Source organism: Acanthaster planci, linkage group LG06, assembly GCF_054643075.1.
Source record: "Acanthaster planci isolate LZ-2023a linkage group LG06, COTS_SCS, whole genome shotgun sequence".
In the NCBI taxonomy this organism is placed as follows: Eukaryota; Metazoa; Echinodermata; class Asteroidea; order Valvatida; family Acanthasteridae; genus Acanthaster; species Acanthaster planci.
The window spans coordinates 3260554-3286950 of NC_141782.1; the positions used below are offsets into that span (position 1 = coordinate 3260554).

General features: G+C 40.3%; 1 protein-coding gene across 3 annotated transcripts in view; it reads right to left on the reverse strand.

The window, feature by feature from the left end:
* Positions 1-4696: 4696 nt before the first annotated feature.
* Positions 4697-26397, reverse strand: part of LOC110984757 (uncharacterized) — a 66643-nt gene continuing 44942 nt past the window's right edge. For all 3 annotated transcript variants that reach the window (XM_022245234.2, XM_022245235.2, XM_022245233.2), the window contains one exon: positions 4697-11729. The gene's annotated coding sequence lies outside the window, so the exon portion shown is untranslated. The remainder of the gene's footprint in view (positions 11730-26397) is intronic.

Sequence of the window (26397 nt, forward strand, 5' to 3'; positions counted from 1 at the left end):
TAGAACAGTCTTGGGAAGATTGGCATCACCCAACCCTGAAAAAAAAATAATAATATGGACGAAAGTTGCGAAGTAGTTGCCACAGTGACGGTCTTTTGTGTAGTGCAGCAAACGTGCGGAGCCGTGTGTTGACGGGCATCAGGCGTCATTGGGACATTCCTTTGCTGTGATTGACCTTTTCCATGCAACTTAAAAAGATCGGACCCTCTTCACGCCAAGGATGTGAATTTCATGGGATTTATCGGAGGGGAGTATTATTCTAAGGGAAATTATTGAAAATAATATGTCCAAGACTGACAAAAATTGTGAAATGATTTTAGTGGAAGTTACTCAGAGTGGCAAAAGTGAACAACCAATTTTTTCAGTGATATTCAGATATAAGATTTATTATACCATCCACCGTTCATTTCACAGTACATGTATCTGATGACTGCTCCGAGCCGTCAATTGCAAGTTTGTGTTTTCATTGCGTTAATATCTCTTCACATTGTCACTTTGAATCATTTGTCTTCATATCAATGACCCAGGCCTCCACTATAACTTCCCACTTGCATTGATGACTTGAACAAAGATTTGAATAATAAGATATTAAATTAAATCATATCAGTGACCGACTGGTGTACTAGCTGAAAGATTTATTTTCTTCGTGGCTATCCTTTTTTGTCATTGGAATTATTGGCTGAATACGTGTTTTGGAATTTGTGGGATGGCAAAATTATATCAGCAAGTTCAAGTTTTTGAAACTCTTGGTTCACTTGATCAAACAGCACTTAACTTCTTCTCTTGACATGACTTTGTCAATTACAACATTTTTTCGTTCTACAAAAAAAAATAATTATTGTACTGGACATGGACAAATGGTTTATTACAGCTACCATAGTTTAGGGGACATATCACCATGCGCTAATTTATTTAAAATGGAAATTTCGGACGGCAAGTCGCCATCGTCATTCTAATTACACAGTGCGCCAGGAGGTCGGAAGTTGGCGGTGCCATAAAGGACTGTCAGGCTTTGGGCAGTCCCTCTCCTATTTGCAAGTTTCTCAACAGGAATCACCCACATTTTTTCCCGAGCTGTGACGCCATCCGTCAGATGCACACAATTGACCCTCTACCGTCAATGTTGGCTCCCATCTTCCCAAGACTGCTCCATTCTGAGAGTAGGGAGCACAACGGTCGTTTCAGTTTTCCACTAGTCCACTTTTGGACCACCCTGCCGTCGGCAAAGTGAAGTCCAAATTTCTGCTCGCAGAAAATTGGGTTTTATGAAAAGGGGTGGTGCAACTTCCCGAAACTCGAACATCTACTAGCAGAAAATGAGAAAATGGGGTTGTCCTTTTTGGGGGAGCATCAAATAAAATTTGCTAGAGGGAATTTGTAGTTTTTAGTTGTCCACTTTTGACGCACCACGAAGAGTCATTGAAAGTAAAATCCAAATTTCTCCTAGCGGAATATTGCGTTTTTTGAAAATGCTTTAGGCAAAATCCCGAAAATCTACTCGCAGAAAATGAGAAAATGGGGTTGTCCACTTTTGACGCTCCATAGCTAGGTCTAGGTCTTCGCTCCATTGGAAATGCGTGGAGACGCGTAGACAATAGACCTAGCCGTAGCTCTGGAAGCCCGTTTCGGACACGGCCTAAGCCAATGGTTGCAACCATAGGCCCCCATTATTATTGACACATACAAAATCTTTCAGACAAAACCAGTGTTGTAACTGCATCGAAAGAGGACCTTACTTCTTGTTTCATTAAAACATAATTGACTGTGGGTTTTTTTTCAAAGTTTTTAGAAGTATTATGTACATGTACCGTTTCGATCATCGATCGGACGCCACAATAATTTCCTGAAAATCGCTTGAGGTGAGATTTGCAGTGTTGTCACGTGTTCCATTGTCTCGCCATTGAAATTGTTTTAGTATAATTTTGTAACATAACCTGTGTATGCTTTTCCTAATGAAACTTATGTTTGTATTTTACTTAGACATGCATTCATACTGTAATTTTGTGTAGGTTTGGCATCCCAAGAACAGATAAATGAAATCAGCTTGAGAATTTGTTTCGAAAGAATATTCTCTCAACACCTCTGGCCCTTCTGCCAAAATGGCTTCACGTACATGTACATGTATTAGGGATTTGCGCTTCATATGGGGACTTCACAGGCCCCACTTTTCTGACATTTCTGCATCCACCCCTTTGCAAATAAGGTGCAGTGATGCCTCATTACAAACTCTGCTTCTTTTAAAAGTAAATAAATATACACGTAGCTTGAGAATCGTGTTATTGCCCCTCGATGCATTACCTCGCCCCTAGACGCATAAACCCGCCCCTACTTGACAAGCATCCATCGCCGGCGCCGGGCCGTGCCCCACGTGACCACACTCTCTAAAATGGTCCTTTAGACTAAGTTGGTGGGCACTGTCAGGTTATTCTCAGCTCTAGTCTTATGCCCTGCCGACTCTCAACCGTGAGCGACAGCAGCAGCAGCGGAGGCGACTGAGATTCATCATTGTAAAAAAAAAAAGTATCACGAAAAGTTCACAAGCAGCCGCAGGTTCAGTGAACTCCTCAAAATTGATCCCAGTGTCGAGTTCAGACAAGACAGATACGTCAATGGCACAGGCGACGCCCTATACACAAAACTGCATGTATCCTAACGCCAGAATCCCGAAAGGAGAGGGTATCACTAGGGTACGTCCCAAACAGTAGGTCTAGACCTTGATTTTTTTCCCCTATCTTCAAAAAACACGCCAAGGGCTATTAAAATTTCTTGGAGCTGGGTAATTTATTGATCGGATCACCCTCGTATGGAATAATGCGCCTGAAATAAGTCTGTCTGAAAACAAAAGAACGATAATGATGAAGGCAGTGACGCATTGCCTTTTCTGCCAAATGGAACCGTCCGAGATCACTTTGATTCCTGGATTGTGTCACCGAGGTGGCAGTCTGTCCAGTTTGATCAGTCACTGTCAACCAGTTCACCGACCTCTCGTTCGCTCTGATGAATACCGATTCTGTGAGCGGTGCCTGTTCCAGATGGAAACATTATTTTTGTAATCCCGAGACGGGCAAAATCACTTCAGTCATCCCGTCAGGCGGTCAACAGGAGACCCGACAGGCTTGTGAAAAATTGCAGGTCAAATCTTAGGATAAAAATACCCGCCAAAGGATTTTTACTCGTCATTTACATGGAGATTTTCAAGTCGTATATCATTCAGGCTGTTCAAGCTCCAAAAATGAAATGCAGAGTAAAGTTAATACAGGTTAAAAACTACTTAAACAGCACACGATCACGTAAAGCAACAAAATTAATAGAATAAAAGAAACCCCAAAATCGTATAGGGAAAAATTAACCGTGACATGCTAGCTTTTTCTTATTATAATACGTTGAAATGACGGGTCGTTTTCAATATTGCTCGTCTACATGTACAGTGCTATTTTCTGCATGAAAAAGTCTCCATCACGTAACCACCTCGACGTACTTCAGTCAGAAAAACCCGACTTAACCTAATTAGGATTCCTCGAAGCTGGCGGCCTAAAAGAAATTAAACTTGACCATAAACCATGCCGCCTGATATAAATTCTGTTCATAACGATCATCGGACAACTCGTCATTTTTCTTAGACGCTCTCGAGGGGCGGGGCAGGGTGAACATTGTACGCTTGTGAAAATGACAAACACGACACTAAAAAACTCGGGTCCATAGAACTAGAACCAAAATTTACCATACAACTAACTACGGTTTAGAGCGCCCTCTTTGTTAAATCATGAAGTTGCATTTGTTGCCACTGAGGTGGTTCGGTTGCAGGTTGGAGAAAATGTAGAATTTTCAAGTACTCCAAATCTCGAGGGGAGATTTTTGGGAAAGTTATCGAGGCCGAGTGACCGCATCGTGCACTTTTCATAGTTTTCTTTGTTCCTTGAATGTGAAATGGGCTGATTTTGAGGAAATAATTTTCAGACCATTCCGGGTACCCTTCAATTTTCTTGGAAATGCCTTGGAAATTTACGGGATTTTATAAAAAGGGAATGTACGTATTTGTTTATGGTTTAACGTGGCGATCGATCAGGCCGATGTCCTTTGCGTTTCGATTACGTAATTTAGGATAAAGGTCGAGTTGTTCCTAGCAACAAGCGTGACCGTATAGTCGCAAGGTCCCTTATTTCGCCACCATTGTGAAAACTAATCATACTTGACAATAGGTGACGAAATTAGGGACCAGCTGGCGACTGTACTATACCGTCACGCACGTTAGTATTAAGGAAAAACAATGAAACGGTCATTTGAAAGGTGACGAAAATGGGCTGTTTTCTCTTAAAACATATGCTGGTAGATTAACTTACATTAAATTACATTTCTTTTCCAAATAAAAGTGACGTATGCTGTTAAATTTTAATCTTATAGCCTGGCACTGTTTCAACATGGTATAATGTCAACAGCAGGTGAGCTAAAAGTATCACTCGCATTCGGACAAAGTTTTGATTCTTTTTCAAAATTGGTTCATTTAAAAAAGCTTCTGTCACTTTTTTACAAGTTTGTTCTACCCCCCATTTATAACCTTATTTTAAATTGACTAAAACTGCAATACCAATAGGAATCAAAGCTAATGAAGAAACAGGAAAATAGCTACACAACTTGTGTAAATCTGACGTGCTCTTTCAGAATAAATAACAACACAGACAGTAGAAACCCAGCAGTGTCAAATAGCACATTAGAAGCTAAATTTAATTGGACATGTATTGTAACCGATAATGACAATGACCTTACACAACACAAGTTAAATACAGCTGAGAAAGAAAGCATGTTTGTTTTCTATTTATATTAAATATTATCAAAAGCATGTTAACCCACAGCTGCTTTGCAAAATTCTTTATTTCTTCCTTTAAGAACAACCTGTAACAATATATCCACATTCTATTTACACAGCATTAAATTTCTGCAACAGAAACAAATGAATCGACAATGTCATACATCTGTAATATCTTTTTTCAATGTTTACACCAAAATGCTGTATAATCCATATACAGCTTTCATAACAATAATTATTGCCCTTTAACATTATATTCTCAGAGACTGACTTCCAAAAAATCTCCACCCAGCAAATGTCCCAAATTCATGTACATGTAAATATTTACTAACTACACAATTAAAATGACAACATCTGCAGTTACTGGATAAGCACACTGATCAAAGACTTCGGCATTTTCTCTCCCCTACTCCCACTGACACTTGTTGAATTTAGGAGCCGGAACAATGAAGCACAACACAATTAAATAGGGAATGGTGAACAATTTTATTCACAATTGTCAAACCTGTTCAAATTTGAATTTCTCTGTATTAATCCTCCAGGTGTGTGATCCTTCAAAGCCCTTCATGTATACAAAGGCATAGCCACTGGGGGCCAGGGGGGCACGTGCCACCCACAAATTCCGGGCACACCCCCCCCCCAAGAAAGAAAGAAAGAAAAAAGTAACGATATTGAACAAGGCTAACAAAAACTTGCCCAAAAAAACCACACCACTGAAAGCTGGTGCCCCCTTTGTGCCCCCCCCCACTTGTAAAATCCTGGCTACACCACTGCATGTGTAGCGTCTTTGCTTTTGGTTAAGAGAGTTCTTGTGGGGCCCACATGCCAACAACTCTGTACAGTGTGTCTCTTCCCAGAAATGGAGCTCGTGTTCAAAGGTGATATTCCTTTTTTTTCTTGCAGTAACGGTCAGAAATCGTTGATTTGGTGACATACTAAAGCTCACAGTGTTTTTTTCTATTTATGCTGGGAAATGCATTTGAAGGTCATCTTGCATTGCAAAGATATCTTTAATTACATGACAACATATTTTTCTTTGTTCTGTCTGATGAATTATTTCTGTTTATCTTGAAAGTGTACACCAGCACAGAATTAAGATTCTAAATTATCACACAACTATAGTTGACTTTGTGCAATTGACCTCAGTCAATTTGTAGCAAAGTGTTGAATGTCTACTTTCTAACATTCATTACTTTGAACCATTTCAGGATCTGTTTCTTGCAAAATAATAAGGGTTTTACAAATGTAACATAAAACAGAACCCTATCCAGTTCTGTATTCTCATTCTGTAGGCCTTTCCAATGATCTGATGTGTTTGGAGGGTGTTAAACGGAATAAACACAGCATTTTGTTCGCTGTGGTAAATCCCATTGGACGGAACAAAACAGCAGTTGTTTTACGAGCTTACCTCCACAAGGTATCATCAGATATAAATGAAGTCTCCAGGTTTGATAAGATCACATTCTAAGCTTCAATTGATACCCAAATGAAACCACTTTCTGACAATCATTTTGTGAGTAAATAAATGTTACTTTGGGGTGCAGCATTTTTGAGACATCCTGTAGATTGAGATCTGTAGCGTCTTGCTCTCAGTTTTGTGATAACACTATGAAGGCGAGTAATAATGCATTGGCCCCCTCTCTGTCTTCCACTGCACTCCATGTGTGCTCTTTGTTTCAGAGTTCATGCAGCTACACTGGTTGAGGGAAAACCCCAAGCTAATTGAAAGATGGTCAAGTCTTGGACATATTTTTCTTTACCACAATTACAGAGAGGATGAGGGTGCTAGGAGCGATTAAATCATCTCACAGATGATGTATGCTTAACATGACAGGTCAAAAAAATAATTTGTCTGATGTACAACTGCAATTGAGTTTTTACCACGGAGTGTCCAAAAACGGAAGACAAAATGCCTTCCTCAGTGGTGACACACTGCATCTCTTCTGAGCCTGAAACCGCTCTCACCAACCCCTCCCCCAATTCTGGTCAAGACATACCTGAGTGAATGTACTCTATTCCGTGACTGCCCATTACGCTTGGTGCTAGAAACCAAGAAGTCAGCTTACAAACACTGCACACCAGACTAAAGGTTGACACAAGTTTCACCCTTAGTAAAAACATACTTCATACTATTACTCTGCAGTGGCATTATTGTAATCAAGATCAACCATTTACCCATAAGAGCCACAAACTGAATTGGGTGAATGAAATGCCAGCATCTAAAACCATAGTGTTTCAATAAGTAAAGTCAAACATCAACATTTAATGTTGGTTACTGCATCGTCAAATACTTTGTAATACTTTTGGTTAAAAAAAAAGCAATTTAAATAAATAAAACTACTGGGCGATAGTAAAACTTTTATCAATAACAGGTACCTCAGAGGACAGTCCATAATTACAAGCACAACATATTCTTACAAAAGGCACAGTCTACAAACAGATCAGTACACTGTGGCATGAAGTTAATCCCAGAGTTCATGCATTCAAGTAAGTGCAGACTTGAACTGTCACAGTATCATTATATACGGATCACTACATACAAAGCATTTACAGTTGATAGGTTGCTGGTCCAACAATTCCCAATTCCTGACCAAAAAGATCTCTTGCAGAAATATTTCCTGATGCGAAGAGACTGTGATAAAAGAGTATGCTCATTTCATTTTCATTTTTGGCTATTCTTATAAATAGCTTAAAAACAGCATGCATAATAAATAGGCTGTGAAGCTGGGACTGCATGCAGGAACATTCAGGAAGTCTCACAGAGCCTTTCATCTAGGAGGACCAATAGGGCCTTGAGCTGGACCAAGAAAGCGTGCTATTTTCTTTGCAACAGAGGCTCCTTTTGTCAGAACCGGGTTAACAAACGACTAGGAAATACACCTGTGATATGGTTGCATCGCTACCATCAAAGTAAAAATTCCCGACCAACATGGTTCTTTTCAACCGATGAGGGGGTGCTTCTGCTTGAGGCGGACAGGCCTTGAAATGAACCACACATGAGCCATCTTAAAAACAAAAAATCTGATAACTACAGCACTAAGAGTAAACAAACCAACTGTGCCATTTATTTGCCCTAACTGTGTTCTCACTCTGATTTTGGACTGAGGGATGAACAAGTACTTGGCTGGTCTTCAACATTACACAGGCCAAATCACACATTTCGCATGATTTTGTTCCCCAATGTTACTTAATTTTTTCAACACCCCTCTAACCATGTTATGGTATGTTTCTCGTGTGAGCAGTCACAAACAATCTCCTTATATGGAGAATGGCACAGGCATGGTGTGTGCTGTGCGAGGTGGCCCACAGCCAGCCAGTGTTTTATCAACTGTGCAAGACTGGCCACGTGACAGGCTCTCAACCAATCAGGAATGGCAAAACTGTCTAAGGTATCAATGAATTTGGATTGAAGTCTCTTCCAAACCTCCCAAAAAGGCAGATTCAGGTCAGATTCAAATGTCACTTGGTGTACACTCCTTACCAGTGCTTCACAGTACTAGGGCTTCGCTTGATGAGCAGTGATAACAAGTCAATGCAAAAATATTAACGAATACAAACTGCATTTTGACATGTTCACAAACTGTGAAAATTGGGAGGGAACGCCCTTCAAAAAACCTCAAAGTGCACGAACAAACTGCCAACCTGGATGGTTGCTGTAGTAAATGTACTGACAGCAACATGGCAGCCACGAGTCTCACATACATATTACGGCACAGGACGGGAGCATCAGAAGAGGGACATGAGACAAGACAAAGGCTGGTACCTCGAGCTGCCATAGTCAATTTTCTCCACGACAAAGTCCCATTCGCTGCAAAACAAAGGTTCCTTTTATTTCAATTAAAAGGAAATGGGTATATATTCTTGTAAGCTGTTGCACCTGCATCTGTTTTTCTTTGGTAACCCTGAAAAACCAACTACCTGCAACAAAACAATACAGCAATACAGCAAGCTACCAATGCCTTCTTTGAATAGGTGGGAAAAGGGGACTAAAGCGCTGGAACAAGTGTCGCTGGCAAATAAATGGGGGGGCAAGGAGATGTGATTCTCACTCACCACAGCAGAATAGACAAGATAAGTCCTCCCCTAATAAATAGGAGGATTTGGAGATGGATAAGTCAGCAGTGACAAATATGTCAACGCCTGTGGGTGCCAGATGGGGCAATTGCTGCAATCTCCAGGGGAACCTCCCAGAGGATGCCTTGACCTAGTTTCAGGCACATCCAAACTGCCCCCCCCCACTGATTGGGCCGCAAGACTTGTAACTTGCAAAGAAAAGTACACCTGCCTGAGTATACCCCTGAAATGAGTGGGGGAGAGCACCGAGTAGAAAAAGTAGTAATGAATACAAGTCTACACTTGCACACAGACATGGACAGAGGTTTATGAGCTGGATGGATGATTTAGAATCCTCTTTCCCAGTAGCCTGCCAAATTACAATAGATCTGATTCACAGGGGAGCCATTTTTTATCACATTCCCCAAGGCTTAATCTTATTCAATGTAATCTGTCAAACTGGGTGGTGCCAGATTATTTCAGGTTCCAAAAAATGTTTATAACATTTGGATATAATAAATTGCAAATTTGAAATCATTCACCTCTATAAATGAAGTTGATTTGTAATAAATTTTATTTTACTACACTCAAATTATTCTTAGGTTTCCCTAAATAAAAAAGTTCACCTCACTTTCAATTCAATATGACCAACTGTCAACTGAAAATGCGTGTGTCTCCAGTGTGCATTTTTGAAAAAAAGATTATTAATTGTGACTTTGCAAGTAAGCAAGACTTCCATCTATCCATCCCCCCCCCGGCAAACAACAAATCTATGGCACCGCCTCATCAGTGGTTCGTGCAGACATTGCCCCTTTTTGAGAGAAAAGCCAGCAAAATTTCACTTGGACACTGGGGCTGAGATCTCTTAGCACAAACTTGTCAATTGTGGTTGAACTCTGAGAGGCCAAGAGGAAGCTTGCATGGGCATGTTTTAAGTGCACTGACACGGCCCTTCACACAGCAGAGCACATGACTGGAGTTGATCGGGTGATGACTGACAAGAAGTAATGTGGCAAGACACCCACGACTGCTAATGTCTGCTCACGCTTATCATCTTCTTGCCTTCCACCTTTTTCATTTTCTTTTCTTTTTGGTATCTTTTTTCCCCCCTCCCCTTGCCATCTGCTGGGATGGGGGGAGGGCTGATTTTGACACAAGAAAAAAGTGCAGCTAGTGATGAAGGTGTGGTTTTTGAAAGCAGTCAGAACTTCATGTGATATATGTGGCCAATTGTCTTTGTGCACACCATGGCCCTCTGTGGGTGAAAATTCTAGGATTACAAGTTGAGTGTGGGCACTTCGGTGTCACTGATGCACAACATGCTCTGAAGTGTTGGTGTTTCCCTTGCATGAACGTAAAAGCAAAGTGTACGCACTATACAGCCTCTGGCACACTCTGTTACAATAGTTGTAGTACAATGCACCTAGTCTACATGTACAAGTATGTGTGTGGCATGTTATGAGCACCAGCGACAAATCTCTGCTAGCAGCAACCTTATAAGCTAAACACTTTGAGGCAACGCAGAAAACCCCCGAAGTAGCTGCCAAAGAAGATGGGGAAAGGATCCAAATCTCTCCTCCCTCTACTCAACCAAGCAAGCTAGGCTTTAGCTACAGGGGCACCCTGGAGCTATCTGCATAGACAAAAACTCATTGAAAACCTTTGCATCAAAATTTTGGCTGTGTAGAAATTTTGCCAAATGAATGGTTTAATACATGTACTTGCTAGAGGTTCCATCTCGCAGCCCTCACATGAAAAGCAAATTAAATGCAGCCTGGACAATATGCGCACCCACTCAACAAACCAGAATTAATCATATCAGTTTGAGCAAATCTGCCTACTGTCTGTGAAGTGACTGCAATTTCATTTTGCACTTTGACTTGGTAATATTCCAGCCCATAAATATTCAAATCAGGCAGAGTTTACTCTTAGATATGAAAGTGCATGGACTCAAAAATTTTCAATGCTGAATGGCAAAAACTTTAGACTGGTTACAATAAACCATACAGGGAAGCTGCCTGGGTGCTTACATAGTAATTATAAAGATTAACAAAGAAACTAGGAGGCAAGATTTGAACATGCAACCTCTGAAACACATGCAGTGCTGGAACTCTACTGAGACCAAGTAAGCAGTAAGGCCTTACGTGTTGATGGTTTCTCTTGAACGTCTAACATCTTTGTTGAGTGGTACTAGTCAGAAGTTATAACCCCATGCATGCCATGAAGCAAAGTGATCCATTTCTGTGTGGTGGATCGGGTGTTTTTCCAACACCTACTAAATTCAACAGCATTGGACATAGCGAATGAGGCCTTGAAGTGGGGTCCTTCAATGCAAGCAAACTAAAGCACAGACTTCCTCACTGCAATACTAGGTAAGCCTTTTTTCTTGTCCCTCTCCTCTCCAAGATTATCACAGTGACCGATATATACATACATGACCTGAAAAAAGCACCGCCATGCAGTTACGCACATTTCCAGAAAACCTGAGTCCAGTTTCAAGGAGCTCAACACAACAGTTTGCCAAGAAATTTAAATGCTAAGCATAACAAAAAAATCAAACCACCTTAGAACCAGTCACAGGCAATGTACACTCTATGGTTTTTTGGTTGGTAACCGGTGGATAAAAAAATATTTTCTGTACTAAGTCAATGGTCAATGCTCTAGCAGCACCTTGAAATTGGCTCGAGGAAGGATGATGTAATGCCCCCAGCGCTGTTGCTGCACCAGTGGAGAGTCAAGAAGAACCATTCCACAGCGGCACTGGCAAGGTCTGCCTTCTCTTACACAACAGCGTGGGCAGAGAGAGAGAACTGGGGCTTGAACTGTGAGGTCCGGTTGATAACAAGCAAAGCTGTGGAACTCCATCATTAAACTGAAAGAGAGCAAGACAAGAGAAGGCAATAACTGATAAACAGGTATGTGTACCATGCTGTGTACATGTAGGTGTGTTCTATTTCTAAAGATAAAACAGCAACCACTTCAGGAATGCTTCCCCCAAAAACTCAGAGGAAAATAGTTAATATATACAAATAAATACAAATTTTTACAGATTAAAAATGTTACTTCCATTTTCCTTCTTTTTTTGGTAAATAATTCAGAGACACTCCACCATCGACAGATTGTGTTTACAGTCAGTGTTCAAGAGCCATCGTTACTTGAGAACAAAGCTACACATAAAGCCCCCTGAGCTCAATATTTCAATGTAGGTGTACATGTATTTGTATAAAAATTGGGTTTGCCCAGTACACATAGGTGCAACAGAACTAGGACATACTACACATCAGGTATCATTGGTATAAGTAGTCACTATTGCACTCAAGTGCCCCAAAAGAGTTCCCATAGACCAAACTTTGGCTGTGGGGATATGGTAATCTGCATAGCAGCAGATCTGTTTGTGGTTGGCCCAAACAAGTGATTCTTATTAATAGAAAGTCATGATAGTCATGTTTTCACATGCTGAGTTGTTTTAGCCGACCTGTTGGTAATATGAACCCAGGGTTCTGCCAGTTATTTGAGGGGGAAAGTTAATGGCTAAGGGATGTGCAGTTTTACTCAGTCGGAAGATGTGTAGGCTGTCAGGGAGCCCGAGAGGGGGTCACACAAATGCTAAAGTTCTCAGCTTCGGGTAACTTGAAAAACCTGCTCCCTCAACACCCCACCCTGCTCACTACGTCTCTGGGTTTCAGGGTTTCTATATCCCTTTTCCCCTGTTTTTCAAAATGAAATACACGTGAAGTCAGAGCTACTGTTAGTAGGACAGCGGGGGGCATTGATCCACGAGGAGGGGGTGGGAGTAACTGCCCCCCCCACTTTTCAGCCACGGATGAGCCAGATGCTTGTAAATACACAAAAACAGAAACAGACAGACAGAAACGAGGAACAATGGGTTAATAGGGCAGTAACTAGTACAGGGACGTACATGTACATTTCCAGAACATGTAATATTGGCGGAAAAATGACCTAATATAAAATGCAGCTGGAAACATGTACATTTCATATATTATGAAAAATGAACAACTTATAACAAACAGGCCCCCCTATATCAGAAATCAAGCCACTTCTTTTGAATTTCCACAATTCTAATTCATCCCTCACTTGTAGACTCGAATTTACACCCCAACTGATGAGGCAGGCCCATTGCAAAGGATAGCTTGCTCCCTCAGACATGATGTCAAATGGGTCAAACTGCATCAGCTCATTGGTATTCAAGTACATGTTCAAGTGATTTGGACCAATTTAACTTCAGATACTGTACATGCACGAGACGATAAATGTGTGGGGTATAATGACGTTTGCAGGTACATATGCATGCAACGTGTGTGCACATGTTCTTCAATGTTAATAAAACCTTGTCTAGACTGGAAACCTGCTCAACAAAACAAGTAAGAAAACTTTGACCATATGCCAGAGTTTTGCTTGAGACCCTACAATACGATCGCCTAATGCACAATTGTCCCTGATACTGTGAACTGACACGCAGAGCTACTTGAGTGCACTTATTTTGCACAATATTCACTGAAGTGCATAGTTTTGGTTTACATGAACTGTAACTGAGCACTTTTTGCATTTAGTGCAGGTGTATTTTCACAAAGTGCAACTTTTCTGAATTCTCCACGTTAATTCTCCTCCAGGTTTCCAGGTACACTTTTTCTTAACCCCTTCCACAAGTAAATGATGTCGTAAATTCACGTAAAAACCCTTTTTAATGCAATTTTCTTTAAACGGTATACCCACTACATGCTTGCTTGTCAGTCTGTGAAACTAAAATTGTATATTGCTCAATTTTACAAAGTGTCCACATACAATACTGGCATTTCAATTTGTTGATGATGAAATGACCTGGGTAATTCCAAAATAATCCACACTCCTCCTGGGAAGATGGAAGTCCCCAATTCTGGAGATTTTTTTTGTGGAGGCAAGTGATTTCAACATAGCCCTCCTAAAACCAGACAGAAATTAACCAACTTGAGAAATACTTGAAATCCTATCTGCCTCGAGCAGAAGCGCCCCCTCATCGGTTGAAAAAGTCATGTTGGTCGAGACTGCACAGTTTGCTGGTAGCGACAACACCATGATGCGTGCATTTCCTAGTCATTTGTAAACCAGCAAAGTTCAATTCCGACAAAGGAGCCCTGTTGCTAACAATTCATGGCCCATAGAACAGAAACTCTAACATTCAAACAGTATCTGGCCAATGTACAAGCGATATCTCTAACAATGCCACTTCTAGCCTTGTACTCGTAGAAGTGACATCGAAGGACATTCAAGTCTACCCCTGAGTTTAATGAAAATCTGTTAATGAAGAAGAATCATTCTAACCCAAAAGGAGCATGAAATTTGTATAACGTAAGGTGTTTCCTTTTACACTTTAGATGAAAATACCGACTCCCATAAATCTATACACTGTATCAACAAATACTTTTTACAGTAAACATCAATGATGTTTACATACTGGACTGAAGTCAGTCCCGAACACACTGTTGCTTTCAGTGTGGAAAACTGGCAATAGGCTCAATGTTATCAAGGCGAGTTGTTGAGGGAAGTGTCAGTCAGCATTAAAATCTTTAAGTGTATCAATCACAACCAACATTTAATGTCTCTCTGCACAGGAAGGAATGCTCAGATTGAAGCCACGGAGCAAGAGGCGATGGGGGTTCGATAGAAGGGAGAGGAGGGGGGGACGGCTACACCTTCACCAGGAAATTCAATCTTATTTCGAATGAAAGTCAGGCTGGGCTTGTGCAGATTGTATTACGAAACTGATACAGTGCCATTCCTTTATATTATTGAATTAAAAGGATTTGAGAATTGCTGGCAGATTTGGGGGGGGGGGAAATGACGTCCTCACAAATGAAATGTGAGACATTCCATGTTCATTTATGGATTAGTTTTGGTGAAAGAGAGTCACTTTTGGCCTTTCCTGGTTGTAATACATGAACGGAACACTGGTAAAAAACACAACCGGTAACACATCAATGAGGTAAACACTCAGCAGTGTTAAAAAAAGTATGAATCATTTGTGTTTGACTGATATTTATTTCTGTCGGTTTTAAATTTTTGGGGGGTATCAGCTGTAGTGTGTTACACAGATGGTGGTTTTGAGACCATTCGGCGCAAAACTCAGGTATTTAAAGTTGCTTAAGCAGTTTAAGGGCATTTACATATATAAGTCTTGTATTTTTTGTGACGTGTGATGAAAAGGCAAATTTCTCTTGGCGTCGAGACAGAGGGAAAGAGCTGTTTTTCAAGATACGAAAACAAATACGTTTCACCCCTGATAACAGGACTAAAAATGCAGGGAATGTAGAAGTATGGTGTCTCTAGCATTCTTGGCCATATAACAAGTGGCCCTCATTACAGAAATTACTGGATGACATGCAGCACGCATAGTGCCATATCCATGTCATCTAAGACATGGACCGATGCCTCTCACTTTGTGCATTCAACATGACGGTCTTCAAAGTAAAGCTGTATAAGCAAACGTTGGCATTGTTCTCAAACAGTAGGAACCTACAGGTAAGAGCAAAAGGAAGGGTTTGCTGGTGCGCAAGGTGGGGGTGGGGGGGGGAAACGTGAACATGGTGGTGCACCTTGCTGACAGACGACCCGCTACTTCTCCATCATTCACCTCAGCAGATTGCGCCAGCACAAAATGGGGGTAATTGTTTCCTACACTCACTGGCCGGGAACATGGGCGAGTCACCTGATAGAGCTTGATAAGATTTCCTCCAATGTAAGATGCAGGAATGGGGGGAGGGTAAGCAGGGGTGAGGAGAGACAGTGCAGAGTGAGGATGCTGTCGAGTGAGGAATGAAGTGTCAGTTGTGACGAGGCAAATGCACTTTCAGGCACCAGTAAAACTATGGACTTACAACACAGCATGTTTCACTACTATTGCCCCAAAATCAACAGGCATAAACGTACTAGCTAGTACATGTACACTACAGGTACATGCATTTCTGTAGCATTGTGTGATTGTGGCAAATACTATTGCTACCAGCAATGAGTACATTCAAAAGCAGGGCAAAATTTAAATACAAACACACACAATGAAATGTTGATGAAAGACTGATTAAATTTTATGAAAAGCCAGATGAAAAGCATTAGCCAATCAACTGAAAAATGTCCTGTTGGAGATGAATTGATGATGTGAATTTAAGAACAGGGATCAACTGGCACAGGTAGCACTATGAGAGTGCATGGGTTCAGCAAGTGACCACAATAAGCAAACTCTGAAATCAACATTCATCAAATCAACCGAATCACATCTGAAAGCCAAGGAGTCTACAGCAAACACTGGAGACTCTGGTTTGGCGAGGACAATTCTTAAAATACAAGAACAAGTACAAGAATATTTGGAGGCCGTATGTACATGTATACATGCAAGTGTAGAGGTTAAAGCCGCAGACGTGGATTCACTTCTGGAAGAGGAAGAGATTGGGCTCAGTGCAACACATCAGCCTTCATTACAGCTGACAGGCAAAACACATACAAGCCAACTGGCTCGGGAAAGATCGTGGACTGCCTTAAGCCCCAGCCACTGTACAACCAATATGCCTGATCCATCAGCCAACATGGCTCCCTCCCAGTCCCCCCTATTCTCTCCCCGCTCTCCCCGTCTCCTCCCAGCTTGACTTCCTGTCACTCTAATGTGAGAGCCATCACTCAGGCTTCCTCTATGTGCACCAGGCCTCCTGACCCTAGCGTTCAACTGTAAAGGGGCCACCACAACAATGTTATGCCTCGGCGTCAACCACACTGCTTAAATACATTAAACATTACACTTCCTAAGCCAAGGCCTTATGAGGGGAATGAAGACATTTGCAAAGCACTCAGCACTACAGTGATTACGCACGAGTCATAAAGCGATGTTTTGCTGTTATTGATCCACAGCACTGTGATGTATTGTTCACTGATGACTCTGTTTGCCCAACTGGGGAATATGTTTTGTGACTGGCATGTGTACATGTAATCATCAGGACCTTCAAGTACAAGACCATTTCAAAGCATGGGCTGTGATTTGATGATGCTGGTATTGATCTCAAACTAGCTCGGGGCTATTCATTTGGGGATGAGTTTGTGCAGCCAACGCCCATATATCACGATGGATGTTTCATGCATAATCCACAATCAAGAAATAACACATGGATTAGTATACATCCCTGATACAACAATTTGACTGACTTTCCAAGACACTAAAACTTGGTATATCTGCAGCTGATTGAGGACAAAATCCAATTTTGTACATTTAACAGCTTCGTGCTTGCTAGGATTTATTTAGACATACATGTACATGTATTCTTCAAGCTGTTGCCATGTACCGGTACTTGAAATAGATGTTTTGAGCCACATTCATTGTATCCAGTGCAGCTGCTACATGTACATACAGAGTATTCAGGAACAATGACTAAAGTACCCACATATACAAGTACCTTACATTTTACAAGCATGGCAAGTAGAGTTTTGCAGAGCGATGAAATTGTGGAATTCAAGAAACCAAGAATTATACCATGTGCCTTACTGTTTTTTTTTAATCCTATTGAGAGTACTTTTTTCTTTCAAGCATGCAAAGCATAAAGTACATGTATACAGAATTTCAAGATGCAGGTGTGAATTTTGGGGGATGATTTTCACCTTTATGTAGAAAGGCTTTGTTGCTTGTTATGCAAGACGTGAAGATTATCTTCAATTTTTGTACGTATAGTCATTGGCTTTAAGGACAACTTTTTTTTAGTAATTACTAATACCTGCAGTCAAGTTAGGAAGACCAGTGCCTCCTTACATTTTTGTTTTAACAAGGAGACCAGATTTTTCGTTTTTGGGGAAGATTAGATACTGTAGTTAAACAGGTAATACAAGAAGATTTAGAAAGTTTGGTTGGGTAAGGTTTTGCTGAGTTCAAGGGCATCAACTAACATGTACAGCAGACTATGGGAATGTCTCAACTAAGTGCACATGAATGAATCACTCTACATGACTAAACCACTTAACCTGTAGATGACATAAGTACATCATGCAGTCTTGCAGATGTACATTATGTGCATTTATAAGGTAATCACCACTCAGTGGTCCAGCTTTCTGCAAATCTTGGCCAAAACTCATGCTGCAAAATGGTGACATACCAGTATATACAGTAATTGCACATTTTCAAAGTTACTCCAAGAAGGAATTCAAACCTCTTCCCAAAGCTGTCTACTTGTACATGTAGGTGGTGCAAGTGGCGGGGTAATGTACTCATCAAGTAAATGCAATAGTTCCTATGTGTAGCCACACCCAAGAACCCAGGGACCTGGTTGGGCATAAATGCAGGTTGTGCAAGTGGTAAACTACAGTACACGACCATGTGTAGTACCATAGTGCATCTGTCTTAGAATCTCTTTAGTCAGTGACGTAATGTTACACAAATGAGTTGTAAGGCCTATTGGGCGGCATAGACATCTCGAACTCTCACAAAATGGTGAGTAGTAACTGATGAAAACAGCAACTATGGCGACATACGTGTGGCACCAGCAAGTCAGAGGATCAGATTACATAATCATTTCTTGGTCACTACGCACACGCACGTTTGTTGAAGTTGGTTTCATTGCTTACTACCCGCCATTTTGCAAAATTCCTGGATGTCCGCACCGCCAACTTGTATATAAATGCTTATTACTGGTAAATACCAGTATGCATACTTGTACATGCAACCTATAATTTGTGTGTAAGAGTTATAAGTTTGTACACAAAAAAATCATGTACGTGGTAGACTTGTAACTTGTATTTGTTAGGGTTATAATTTACACAGGATTAAGGAGAGTTTACAACTTGTATCAGTAATTCACATCAGACACAACTTGTACTAAGTAGCACCTACTGTACAAGTTATAAAGGGGTGCATGGGTTATGATTTATGAAGGTGTGCCTCATAACCTGCACATAGGTTACAACCCACGAAAAAAAATCATAGCTGCCATGAATACAGGCAATGAGTTTCTATGAGTGAAAATATGCCTCATAACACCATGTATGTTCATGCCCCTTACTTGGTTGATGTGCATGTGTAGTGAAGCCAGAAGCCAGTAATGGTCCTTGACTAAGGCAGGTGGACTCCAAAAGTAAATGATCATAATCAAGCCCAAATATAGTTGTTTTCCCCTCACTTCCATACCGATTAGAATTAAACACTCAAAGTCCCTTCTCCTAACTTGCAAACTATACAAATTCATTTTCCGCCAAATTTTTGCCCATCTTTGTCACATACTTCCAAAGTAACAATGCCAGAAGCTGGAAGTGACGCCGACATTTTAGAGGGGATTTTTTTCAGTTTTGCCGGGTTTTCCCTGAAATTTCTCTGCTTGTGAATTGTGAGGAATATCATGAACGCTCCAATGAGAAAGTATCATGCAAGAAGGAACCCTTATGAATGAGATTGGGAAGTGATTGTTTAGGCCTCTTAGTTGGGCAATTTGACGTCATTGTACGTATTAGTGCAATGCAGTAAAAGTCAAGTTGTACCGAAAGGCACTCATATTGTGTGTGCGTGTGTATGTGTATGCCATGCCCAAAATCTGGACATCTCATTTTTGACTGCTCTTGGACTCAGTGCAGAAATTTGAATCCGCACGAAAAATGAACTGCATTTCAGACAGACGGATCTCGATCTTGAAGAAATGAACTGACAGATACAATTAATCAGTCTTCCACACAGTATCAGCGATGACCTGAGAGGAATTCAACAAAAGTGTGAAAATTGGGCACTAAGTAAGGTGAAAAACACCAAAAATAACAAAAACGGGTCCCAATGAAAAACAGTGAATTTCAAAAAAGGTTTTCTTCCCAGAAGTAACAAAATATTTTGTTCATAAGATTTACGGGTCTTTCTTGTAGCATCAAAGTTATTTTATGAGAATTAGACACAAAGTTAGGTAAATATGATAATTTTTTCATAATTATCCTTTGTTGTAAAATTGACATTTTCCACTTAACTTTGATTATTTTCCAGAGATCTTTCTGACAAGAAGCTATTAAATATCACCATTTAATAGATTCTTGGCAATTTATTCACACACGAGGTCTGCAAGGGAAATGGCAGTACAAATCCCTCACATGGGTCACCATCGATATGCGTTGTCTGCTAGAACAATTTTTCAGGCTGACGACAATATGTCACTGTTGCGCATGTGCGAATACACAAACTCAATGCACACACAGTCTATGGGATCAAACGTACATGTACATATGGTCCCAGCTGGCAAATTTGAAACTACAAGCCCAACATTAGCATTACATGTACCTTTTGGCAGCCACTCACTATAATTATACAGCGCTACAAGGAAAATGTTTGTCTTGCCAATTGTTCACGATCATAGCCAAAGTTTATAAATATGTTCACAATTTGGCAGCAACGTCAACTGGCTGCTGGGACCCTGGAATTGGTTCCCAGAAATGAGAGGGAAAAACTTCTAGCTTGTAAGAATGTAGGATTATACCAACTTAAAGGTCCAGGCATGTGCTAGCGAGTGGTTTAAGTTCCACAATGTCAATGTTTTTGGTTCACATGTACATCTAACAGCACATGCATACTTGTTATCAGGTCAAGAGGTCTACACAGTGCTGCAAATGCAGATGCTATCTGGACCAAAGAGGACAAATCTTTGTCCCTCCAATGCAGTTCTGATTTTCTTTACAAAAGAAATTGTCCCCTGCCATGCACTCACACAAGTTGGGCCACAAAGATGTCAACATGTACAATATGACTGCAGCCCATATGGCAGTGGTTTCATGGCGAATACATCAGACCAGCCCAGACGGGTACAGTGGCTAATTAACAGCACTCTTTATCTGAGCTAGGGGAATTCAAGTTCAAATCCTCTAGCCATGGAAGTTGCTGTTGACAATGCGCTTGAAGGGTAGCTGCGAATAACAAACCTTCAAAATGTACCTTCAAAATGTGTCTCAGTTAATCATATTTTCAACTTCTGTTTCACTATTTCAAAGGGTGTTTTACTGCATTTATGTTTTTTATATTTATGATATTTCCATATTCATGAGCAAAACTGTGATGTAATCCCAGGAGGGAAGCCTCAATGTTGCACTGGTTTGTATGCAAAAATGTTCTGCATGTTTATAGATTTTACTGGACTACATTTTCACTTGTTTACTGATTCATAGATTCATAGCATCAATCCTATTCTCCAAAATGTTTCTGAGGGTAAATTTCCGGTTCAACAATTTGAACTGGAAAAACTACCAGTATGCACTGAACTATGTCTTCCTTAGATGACATTACAGCAACAGCGCTCTCATCATTTCTATTTTTTTAAGTTTTAAAAAGTGCACTTTAAAAGAGGTTGCAGAAAAATAGAGTCTCAGAAAAATTCACTGCAGCTACACTGTAAAATCTAAGCAGCTAAAATGAGTCCTGTTTACACAGAGATGTCAATGGTAACAGAATTTCACATAGTTAACAATTCAACTATGGAACATAATGGTTTCCTACAGGACTGCTCACAATAAGAACCAATGAACTATGTTGGGAAGGGTGAATAAACATTGTTTAGAAAACATTGTTTAGAAATCTGAGCGATATTTTTCGAAGATTCAGTGCTGTGACAGCATGTTCTGTGCAATCGGCAGTCTCATTAGATACCCATGACGTCACATACTGACTGGCATGGTTGAGTACTTCCTCATTCTGCCTTGGATTCTTCCCACTGTGGGCTGCCATTAACTGTGGAAAGTCATTAACATAACGACTTGCATAAAGAACGAGTTTCCGCCTGGTGTACAATATCACACAGTCTACCGCTGTTATTCACCACTTACCGCTCATCTGTGTAAGTGGCCCCTACTTCTGCTGTACTTTAAAAAAATAAAATTAACTCATAATATTCATTAGCAGTAGCTACAAAAATGGTTGAGCTGAAGACATGCGCGTGTGCCTTTCACCATTCGTAAGTGTGGACCACTTTATTACATGCACATGTATCAGTACAAGTGATGTGACTCCCAAGAGAAGGAGACACATTCATGCATAAAGCCTACAGCTGAAGGTACTACATGTATGCACATTAGTCAACTCATGTAGTGCATTGTACTTTTATTTTTTTTCAAAGCTCCAGCGTGTAGCTGTCCTCCCACCCTTATCATGTCGAGATCAATTGCCATGAAGCATGCATTGATTAGACCTTAGTCTAGGTATTGCCAATGGGTGCAGTACCTAGACTAAGACGGCAGCCTGTCATCACTATAAGCTTCCAACAAACTATGACATTTTACAGATCTTTCAAATGAATCATACTTCATGTGCAAACTCAGACAAAGACAGTGAGTGCCAATTGACAACTGCCAGCTACAGCCTTGGAGTTTCATTTCTTTTTTACAAATCAAGTTCACCCCCCCCACAAAAAAAATCATAAATCAAAATTTTGGAAATGAGTGGTTGCCTGTTATCGCCCTACCCATCAAAACGAAAACACTCACTGGTAATTACTTTGTGAGATAATGTCATCATGCTCTTGCAGAAACTTCAGGAAGGTCTTGCGGGGTTACTTAAAATGTGAATCAAAACCACATGGCATGTGCGTGCTCTCTTGAGAAGATTGTACATCATGTAAATATACATCCACTGCCCCCTCCTCCCCCAAAAGTAATCAAAGGTAACACTTCTTTTCTCCCGATACAAATATCAGAAATTGTTAATTTTGGTATTAAACTAGAACTTATAGCTTTGACTTAAATACTGAAAAATGCATTTTGAAGTTCATGTTAAATTACGGAGATATATTTAAATGCATAACACAATTCATCTTTGGCCTTTCCATGGAATTTCAAGCAGTTTTTCTTACAAGTGGATGCAGTCCCTGAATTAAAATCCTAACTCATCACCCAACCATTTGGGTTCTTTACTTCTTAGAAATTTCTTTCTAGTTCTAGTGATAAAACTGATGTTTATTTCAGAGGGCAATTAATGTTTAATTGTGCAGTTTCAGAGTTTATCAAGTACATGTATGTTCAGAGAAAGCAACTTCAGCTGAACTTGTGCAGTTCACTGAAGTCATTTTGTAACGATGTGATAAATCTTATTTTATTTTCTGTCAGATAACCACTATGAACCATTTCAGGGTCCTATTTGTTAATAGAAAATAAAAGAGGTTTCAACGTAACACAACAAAACCCTGTTCAGTTCAGTGTCCTCACTTTGTGGAACTTTTCAAAAGGAGTAAACATAGCATTTTGATTGTTGTGGTGAATCGCACTGGACATGACAAAAAGACGGTTGTCTTTATCATCACGATTGTCTCTGCATCGAGTCATCAGATTTAAATGTTGTCTTCCAGTTTGAACAGGTAGCATTCAAAGTTTTGCTTTGATACCACAAAAAACAGTTTCTAAAAATTATTTTGGGCATAGGTTGTGTTTTTTTCCTTCCGAGGGGGGGACATCCTGTACCGTATATATACACTGACTAACGTTTCTTTTCAGACAAACTGCTTGTAACACAAGTATCAGTCAGACCTGGAGACATGACTCAGATGAGCCATGAAACATTCTTTTGATGAGTTTTTTCACGTATGTCCAGCTGACCAGTTTCAAAATTGTATCACTGTTTTTTACAAAGTTCCAGTTACATGTACTTGCATCAGTTCCAGGTAGTTTTTACCTTGTTTGGAAGATGTCCATTTTAAACATTTGGGGCTTGATGGGAAAAGAGGTCACAGGCCTTCCTAACTGAAAGACAGAATCCAGTGTTCTGTGCAAGCAACATTCAGAGAACAAGATTTGAAGCTTTCTACCACATTTCGCATTTTTAGTACATAAATGTACATGTTCATTGTACATGTATAGGTACATATGCTCCAAGGACTACAAAGAAATCACAGCCAAGCTCAGTTTTGGACAACTTGTTGCCAAGAAAAGTCAGCTGATATTCTAGGCCAGAATTTTAGGACATTTCTGTATCTTTACGAATTTAAAAATAAAAACAAAACAACAAAACAAAAAAAGTTGCAACGTACCGATAAGCACTTTTATCCTGCTGTTATTTGATCCAAGGGGGAACGAGAGAGGGCGTCATTTTGCAAAGCAACAGTACAAAGCTTGACACTTTTAAAACTGACCGTTGTTTGTGTAGCAATATACAAGTGTGTTTCACATGCACTTATAGAGCAACTTTTCCTACTTCTTTTGATGCTAGTTACAGTGCGTTCATGCATGACTGTACATGTACAGAAGGCAATTAAGGGGTTCCGGTGGAGTCTGATTTCTGCCAACTGCACAGGGCTGGAGAGATATAACCAGAACTTTCTCATCTTTAAAGCTTCATGCTCATTTCAAACATTTATGGCAAGTTTCATTTCCCAGCTAACCAGTTTCTAATAGTCCTCCACTTGGCCATCAGTTTATTGAATATGAAGCTGGGCTCAGTGTGCCACTCGCTGTGACAGCACAGCCAATCCTCTGCCTGTTTTGTCTGAGACTCTAGACAGAAACTTCCAATTTGGATTGGGCTAATTAGAAATGGGAAATTCATTGATCTTTGCTCTTTCGGTGGAACAATGAGGGGCAGGTTTACTTTGGCACTGATAAATAACCAGGTTGTCCCATTTCTTGACCGAGGTTACCCTGTATTGGGCCAACTGAATGGACAAGTTCAGGTGTCCGTAGTAAGTACAGGACAGTGCTCCTGAACAAGAAAGGTCGTCACGGATCTCTTCAGAGGGTTATTTGGAAAGAAAATCATTGCCTTGGATCATCTGATTGACTGTGGCCCTCAAGAACCTCTGATGATATGACCCTGGAAAAGCTCAGGTGTGCACAACTCCTCCAGCAAATCTGGATGACCTTCTAGAGGAGAATAAGTCCAGAAGTAGACATTCTCAGGCAAAACAGGCAGATGATTTGCAGAGCTGTTGATGTGGCAAGTCCAGCTTTTTATTCAACAAAATAGTGGCCATGTGGAGGACTAATAAGACACTCTGAAATGTGACCTTCTCATAAATTTTTTAATATGAATTCCAAGTTTTGCAGATGAAAAAACCGCTTTGTTTTCTTTTGTGTCTAGCCCTGTGCAGTTGGCACAAGTCATACTTCATTGAAACCCCTTACCCGTCTTCTGTGCAGTCATGCATGAAACCTAATATACATGTAGCCATTCATGTAACTTGCATCAGGAGAAGCAGGGAGAGTTACTCTAAAAGTACTGTTACATGTGAAAAAAAAAGTTAATATATATATATATTGCTACATGCTGAAAACAACGGGCATTTTTAAAAGTGTCTTTTTTGTTTGTTTGTTTGTTTCTTTCTTTCTTTCTTTTGTTTACCCACACTGCAGCACTGGACGAATCCAACATTTACAGAAAAGATTCAAATTCTTTCAAGAAATCACGATTCCACTTAGAATCATTTCCAATTTTCACAAGCTACAATAACATGCAAAATTTGCCACTTACTGGGCAGCCAACACCCATGTACATAGAGACAGAATATTCCAATTACAATAAACCTTATTCCCGGGTTGGCCATGCTGAAATTGAAAGCAAGATTAACTCAGTCTTTACGGTACTTGTAAGAGGTAGGGAAAAGAAAACATTCTTTCCCCAGTTATAACTTTAAGAGTTGACAAGGCTATCTTCCCAAATTAAAAATGAAAAAATGGGACTGTTTTCCCATTTATGATCAAAAAAATCGTAGCGATTAATGTATAATATGTGCATTTTCTAGACATCATCAAAATTCCTCATTTTGATGCATTTGGGCTGCAACAATGCCAGCTTACATGTATCTTTATGCCTGCTTCATGTATGCCTGTTGTGCCTTTCAAGCTCCTTGTTACGTCATCAACCCTATACAAACACAAAATTTGACCTCATGTTTCCGAAATCGGCCCCATAGGTTGTGGACGGAAATTGCCTCTTATTTCTCTCATGTTGATTTTTGGAAGATAATTTCATTGTATACTGGTTTCTGGGTGGCCAATCTACATGTACCTCCAAAACCCTAGATGTCGCAATATTTTAAGCCTTTTCCCTACCTCCTTCATGTTGAGACTAGATATGAACGCAAAAAATAAAGCAAGTCTGGTCCGAGCCAATTTGGCTCATCAGGCCGGTGTTTATCTCTGGTTTCTTTGGCATGAAATGACTGAGAATATTTCCATTCCCCCCTGGATGGGATGCCAGTCCATCGCAGGTTGTTTCCACAGCTAATGCTGGTACCCATTTATACTCCTGGGTGGAGAGAGGCAAGCAGGGGTGAAGAGGCTTGCCAAGGGCCACAACATACTTCCAGCAGCTGGATTCGAACCTCCAACCCTATGATTGGAAGCCACAAATCCTAACTACTTGGCCACATGCCCCCCTAGATATGAAAGCAATAAAATGAAATTTTATGACAAGTCACAACTAAGCACATGTACATGTACCTGCCTACTCCGATAAATAATTTCAAGTTTGTGATGAAACATGAAAATTGCACCTCAGTGTTTTACACCAAATGTTAGGAAAATACTGATGGGGAGGCTTGGAACAATTGTAAAGCAGTCTGGTGTAATACTAC